The 7,806-nt window shown below is 27.3% G+C and overlaps 1 long non-coding RNA gene across 1 annotated transcript; it reads right to left on the reverse strand.

The window, feature by feature from the left end:
- Positions 1 to 828: 828 nt before the first annotated feature.
- On the reverse strand, positions 829 to 7,150 carry LOC136085147 (uncharacterized). Its single transcript, XR_010641120.1, has 3 exons — positions 7,103 to 7,150; positions 1,310 to 1,624; positions 829 to 1,045 (listed from the first exon to the last, which is right to left on the reverse strand). It is a non-coding gene; the product is annotated as an uncharacterized LOC136085147 (long non-coding RNA).
- Positions 7,151 to 7,806: the final 656 nt, after the last annotated feature.

A 7,806-nucleotide genomic window follows, 5' to 3' on the forward strand; every position in this document is an offset into this window, starting at 1 on the left:
AAAATAACATGACATCTTCATAAAATGTACCATGTTTAATGTTTGTTTACTCAAAATATTTCTGTGCTAGATCTTTCGGGAATATGGAAAACCATGTATTAAAGTACAGGGTCATTCCAGTAAAATTTTACAAAAGGTTAGTGGCACTAAGTCACAGATTTTGCTCTTCTTTTGAAATTATGTTAATTATAATAAAATATGAAAAATATGAAAATTTCAATGTATTTCCATTACTAAATTATAGGCATTTGAAAATTTGCGATGGAAGCCTATTTTTTAAAAAACTGTATTTTTGGCATTTTAATACGTTTATAACTTTTTTCTGTAATATAATAAATGCATATTTTTTTATTTACTAGATAAATGTAACTTAGCCTAAATGAAAAACAAGGTGCAGCTTATTTATTTGATTTCAGAAAAAAAATTAGCACACAAAGGTAGAACAATTTTCATGAAATCGAAAAAAATACTACTTTTATGCCATTAAAACTTTTTGCTGATGTATAATGAACTATATATACTTTTAGAACTATAATCTCTACATAAAGTAGAATTAAAATTTAAAAAATCTTCATTTATTGCTTAACAGAAAAAATATATACATGGTTAAAAATTACCATTGATGAAAATCGACAAATATTGGGCTTAATTAACATAGTCATTAAAATTTTCTGATATTTTGTACCAATCTAATAATGACAGCAAATAATAATCATATATAGCATATTATTTAGCAAAGAAAATTTTTCATTTTTTCAGTAAAATGTAAAATTGACAAGCCATTTTATATTATGACATAATCTTATAATTTAGCACGCTAATCTCCATCATAACTAATTTTTAAAAATATTTTACATAAACTGATATTACAATAAAACATTTTTATTTAATTATACAAATTAATACAAACGTAAGTGATGCAACGCATACATTATTTCAAATCAAAAAATATAAAATTGTCTATTGTTTGTGCTTTTAGGGTGCAATTTCGGCTTCCCCAGAATTCCTTAAACTGATGTCACAGGTTCCCATTACAGGAATCATGCTGAAAAGTAAATTTATATATGAAAATAAAGATTAGACAGTAAACTAATCTTCTTCAATAAAAAATTATCTATGTCTTAGATTATCAGATAAAAATAGACTATTCATATCTAATTAAATTCATAATTCAATACATTGCACTTAATGTTTTATTAAAAAAATGATCATCAGTTAAACTAATTCAAGTCATGATGATTATTGACAATTGTAAATAGTTAACTAATAATTTATTTCTCATACTTTATCGGGATATATATTGCCTTACCTGATGTCAGTCAATGTTTTGGATTTAGAAGTGGATTGTATATTTTCACATACTTTGATTTTTCTGAAATTTCAAAAAAGGAATAAATTACAAAATGTGTAATTAAAAGTATATTTACTTTTTTTATTAAATAAGCTTGCTTTGACTGGAATAACAAGCGTTCCATTGATATGCTCACTGAGAGTATAAGCAGTTATCTGTTATTCGAAAGTCATGGAAAAATCTGGTTTTCCTTATTGAATCAGTCATCTTTTGGTATCGAGTCTGTAGAATGATTGGCATTGTGAAACATCTAACTTATCAACATAGATGAATCTAAAATTAAAAATCATATTTATTCATTACTATATAATTTTTACTAATTATTTTTCATACTTTTTCATTCATTACTATTTTTTAATTATTTTTTTTATTGTTTATTTTTTTATTTCAATTTTATTATTACTTTATTTTTGTATTTGAATAAATATTTATGACATGTTTGAAGTTGAACTGTAACAATGTCATTGATTAATTTAAAATACAGTTAGTGAGTGTAAAGTACTTACTCTATTCCTTTAATCTTATCAATACAACAGTTCATAATTCTTTCAGCATTACTAAGAAGGTATCCCTGGAGTAATAACTTAGACAACACTCCTTTCACAGTACCTGCAATACCATCGCATACATTTTTGCCGTGGCTTGTAGCAAAACAACTCCAGGAGGCTTCTACACCAAAATCATGTTTGTGGTTTGCAAGATTAACTAAGTTGTATCTAACATCGTAGAAATGTTTGCTGTACAGCTTTACTAAGGTTGTTAATAAGCCTATTATTATAGGTATAGATTACTCACCGATTTTTGTATTGTGCAGCTGATCCATCACCGAATAATGAATGTGTTTCAATTCTGAAGCCAGTGATTTCACTTTTGGTATAAGTTCTTTAAAGAATGAGTTAACAGCAACATGGTTATGATCCATGGAGTTTGACAGTATGCAGTAAAATTTTGATGTTAAGACATTGGTTGTGTTGTAGTAGGCAACAAATTGATGTAATGTTACTTGAATGGCTAAAAAGTATGCTGCTTGTATGGAATTTTGAACAATACATGTATAATTTTTGACAAAGTCACCTATTATCAGAATTTCGTTTTGCGGTACTCCTTCAGATTTCTAAGGTATGCAGCTTGTCTATGCCTGACAAATTCATGAATGCATAGTTTTCAAATATCAAGACTTAAATTTTCAATAAACACATGTGCATCTTCTGTGATTGTTGTTAATTCACTGCGGTCAACACAAAACCATTGTTTGAAAGTGTAAGTGTCACTATTTGTAGCATATCTTTCCAGTTCCATCTTTACAGTGTTAACTCCGCCACAGTTCTCACATTTGTGGAGCAAGCATTCTTCTGATTTTACACTGCATACTTGTTAACCCATCATGGTTTTTAGCTCTAAGGAACTATCAAGAGCACAAACCTTGAGTTTTGGGTTTTCATAATGCTGACATACGCTAGCACTGTTTGTACCAGAAGACCCTGCCAAAACACACCATCTAGACCTTAAACTGGAAAATGTGGAGAAATCAACCCTTATTTCTGGGTATTTTAATTTGAACGCAGCATAAAGTTCCTTTAAGTTGCATAGAATTAAAATTTTTTGTTTATGTGATTTTCCTACATCAGTATTAACACTAATATAGTCTTTCTTGCCGGGAAGTAAACAAGAATTTTCTTAATTTTCATAAAACTCTTTTACTGTTTTACTAACACCAGGTGTCAACTTTTTTGGTTTGTTTTTTTCCAATATTCGATCTCCAAGTATGTCTTTTTCATCGCTTAGTTTTCTTACCATATACTGTGCAGTGTTAAATTTTTGCATTGTAAATTCAAGTGTCCAATGTATTGAGACAAGTGCCAGCAATTTTATTTTTTCAGTTATTTTAACTTCTTTGTCATACTTCTTCCCTTAACTTCCAAACAAAGTAGTCTAATGATTCAGCTTTAAGACTTGTTTCTACATCACTGGCTTCAATGATATTAACAGAGTTTACTAATTCTAACAGACTTCAAACTTTAGCTTTGACTCTACTGTGTAGTTGTTCATAGCTTCTTTTTTTGCTAATTATAGGGGAATGTCCAAACAATGTTAAACTTATATTGAGATCTTAAACAAAATTTTTTATATATCCATTACCTATATAATCAGGATCACTTTCTATTTCAATACTGATTCCATCATTTTTTGCTTTCAGTTTTCTTAAGCAGGGACAACATATCTGTTGGCCAGGAATTAGGGAGTTGTTTATTCTTTAATGAACAAGAGTTATAGGGGTTAAATTCTTTTTAATTACCTTTGTGTGAAGATTCATAGGGTTACAACAGCTACGAAAATTATTGCCATAATATCGAAAATATTCCATTTCATGATGAGTGCAAATTGTCTTTAAATTTTGTTCACTAACTCCTGTACTTACGCTTAGGAAATATTTGTTTTCATGAGTTATATCACAAACATCTGACTTAGTGCCATTGGATAATTTGTGGCACTCTTAGTTTAAATGATCACCTAATGAACACGTGTTGTTAGTCATTATGGCTCAGCAATAAAATAGTATGCATAAGTAATCAAAAAATATCAAATCTGAATAGCTGATTATTGATTTTAAAAAAACACATTGAATGCAAATTCTATAAAACTAAGAGTTAATAGTAAAAATTTCTAATGCTAGTAAACTAGTTTCCTTAGTGGCTACAAATCTTTAAAGTGCTTACAATTATTTAAAACTATATATGTTTTTAAAGATGCTTTACTTAACTTTAATACTTTAATACACACTATGAAAGAAAAACAAAAACCTAAGTACTTTGTTAAAAAATTATTTAATCATAACTTAAAATTTTCTATATTTTACTTTAACTTACACACACACACACACACACACACACACACACACACACACACACACACACACACACACACACACACACACACATATATATAAATATATATATATATATATATATATATATATATATATATATATATATATATATATATATACATACATATATATATATATATATATATATATATATATATATATATATATATATATATATATATATATATATATATATATATATATATATATATATATATATATATATATATATATATATATATATAAATGCTCATATCTTTTAATAGATGTCATTTTTACGTGTTACTGAAAAAATAAAAAGTATTCAAAAAATTTTGAATACTTTTTATTTTTAAAGGATTGCTTATGATTGGCAAAACGTTTTTTCCATTCACCCTCTGTTATGCAAATATATTGTTTATCAGGTACATTCTTAGAGGAAATAACACATATATACCACAAAAGTTAGGACAATAACCATAAAACTATTACTACAATGGAATCACTATCACTATCATTATAAATAATATTAATAAGACTTCTAAAACAAAGATAAATTAATGATAATAGTAATAATAGTAGTAGAGTTAAAATAAAAGTAATAAAAGTTCTATAAATACAGTAATATAAAAAAAGCAATAATGATAAAAAATAAAATTGATATTCATTAGATATATACTCAAATAAAAATTTCTTAATTTGGTTTTGATTGAGAAGAAGAATGTTGAAAATAAAATACCGTATTTGATAGTATTGAAAAAGGAAGTGTACAAGTTAAAATTTTTAGTATTTCGAGTGTAATATTTGTGTGTGTAACTTGTTTTAATAAAAAAATTGTTAAATGAATTTGGTAGTTTATTTTTAAGAAAATCAAACAAAAAGAGACAATTATAAAACTTTATAAGATCTTGAAATTTTAAAATTTTAAATTCAGAAAACCATTTTCAGATATTAGATTGTAAGAGAAAAAATGTCATAATTCTTATGGAAGTGCGTTGTAAACTGTTTATACGCTTTAATAGAAAGCTACCTTTTTGACTCCAAACAGTGCAATAATAACTTAGATGTGAGGATAACAAAGAATAGTAAATTGATATTAGAATATGTTGGGGAACATTGTGTCGTATTAATGACAATGTACTATTGGCACGTGAGAGTTTTTTATTTAATTGAACTGTTGATAGTAACATGATACATTTTTGTTAAGAAGTACTCTGAGGTATTTTATATATTTAGGTGGGAAAAGTCTTTTACAGTTTATTCTAATTTTCACATCATCATTATTAATCTTTTTTTTTGGAGGGTGAAAAATAATAAATTCAGTTTTATTGATATTTAGAAAAATAAGGTTTCTATTTAATCAATGACACAAATAATGGAGATCTGAGTTATCTTTTTTACGAAGCTGCGCGAGTGATTTATTTTTGCATAGAAGATTAGTGTCGTCAGCAAAATGATGAACAATCGAATTATTTATAAAGTGAGGCAGATTGTTAATATATATTAAAAATAATAAGGGGCCTAAAACAGAACCCTGTGGAACACCATACTTAATAACTATACTTGTGGATTGAATCCCATTAATCGAGACAAACTGAGTACAATTTTTAATATAGGATTAAAACCAATCATTAGCGATACCCCGTATACCATAGTGACACAATTTTTCAATTAAAATCTTGTGGTCAACTGTATCAAATGATTTTTGGAGATCAATAAAAACGCCACAAGCAAAAGAACCACTATCAATTGCACCACGAATCATTTCAGTAATGCTAATAAGTGCATGATAAGAAGAGTGTTTTAAACGAAAACCAAACTGGCGGTCGTAGAGACACCTAGAATTATCAAGAAAGTGGTAGATACGAGAATACATTAATTTTTCAAGAGTTTTACTGATGTTTGATAATAATGCAGTCAAGTTTTGAGTCCTTTTTATGGATTGGATTAACTGATGCAGGTTTTAAAATATTAGGCAATATACCAGAAGCGAATGAGAGATGAAATAGTTTAGAAAATACTGAAGAAATATCATTAGCAAAAAGCTTTAGAGTAAAGGTTGGAAAGCTGTTTGGACCAGAAGTCTTGCCATCATTTTGAGAAAGAACAACTGATATTATTTCATTTTTTTCAGTAGGTTTAATGAAAAGAGAGTCAGGTTTTTGATGTTTTTAAATACTTATGAAAGTCAGTATGGGATAAATGAATATTTTTTCCAGTTTTTTAGGAGTTACTGGATTTTAACTGGATTATTTATAATGGTACTGTTTGAAGATATACAAGATGGATATGAGATATCATCCGAATATAAGTCACATTTATTGCATGCAGTATATTGTCAAGATCAAAGTTTAATTATATATGTGACAAGATATTGTTGCTATAATGTTGTCATTCTATTTAAATAATGTTATAAATATGTTTATAACTATTATAACTATTGATATTTATTTTATGCAAATACTAGAATCCATGTTAAGTTTACGCTATACCAGTTTAAATGATTTTTTAAATAATTTTGTTCTAGTTATTCATATTAATGACATATGCTACTACAGTATGCTACTACAGTATGTTACTACAGTATGCTACTACAGTATGCTATTACAGTATGCTACTACAGTATGCATAAACACATACTCTACAATGACTATGTGAATGATTGTTTACCTTGCTAGTTACACAGATCACATGGTATCCACTTATAAAACAAATATTTCTGATTCATGGTTGACACTCTTATGCATCGCATTCACTTTCTACACTAACAGCGTTAAGCACTAACATTTTCATGATTACTGATGAATTTGATCATTTTCAACTGTTATTTGTTATTCTTTTTTTTATTTACTATATTTTATCATGATTAAATTTTAGTATCTTACTCTATAGCAACTCTTTATTTTCCACTCGGCATCTGTCTTTAAATAACGAAATCCGAAGGTATCTTTTTGTCTACAGGAAATATTATCCTCTATGTAAATTATAAAACTTTTATAATTAACATAGAGGATAATATTTTTTGCGAAAGTTATACTTTATTAATTTATCTAAATAATCAATTCCAAAAGTTTCAAAACACTATTAAAATAGAACAGAATGTATCTTTGATTTGGGCTAAAGTTAAATAAAAAAAAAAAGAATTAAAAACATAAGGGTGTTTAAAATGTGTTTCCCTCATTCAAAAAACGGAACTAACATCTTACAATTAAACATCCGGGCAAACTTTTTAACTTTAATTTATATGTCTAACAATGTTTTATAATTTTATAATCCTACCTATTACGTTTCAAGTTTATTCATTTACAATGTGCTTTACTCTTTTTTTTTCAGAACCTAATTACAGGGCCGACGATACGGGTTTTAAAGTGGAGGTGCACAATCGTTAATTTTTAAAAAAACGTCCTCAATATCTAGATTTAAAAAAAAAAAATATCCTTTATAAAAAAGTGGAGGGGGGGGGGGCACGTTTAATTTAGACGGGCAACACTGGGGAAAATGGGCAACTTTGTGCCCCCTCCCCGGTTTTTTCTCCCTCTCATCTAAACGGTGTTGTCGGCTCTGAAATAAACGTCTAAAAGATCGAATT

Source organism: Hydra vulgaris, chromosome 09 (genome assembly GCF_038396675.1).
Source record: "Hydra vulgaris chromosome 09, alternate assembly HydraT2T_AEP".
Classification (NCBI taxonomy): Eukaryota; Metazoa; Cnidaria; class Hydrozoa; order Anthoathecata; family Hydridae; genus Hydra; species Hydra vulgaris.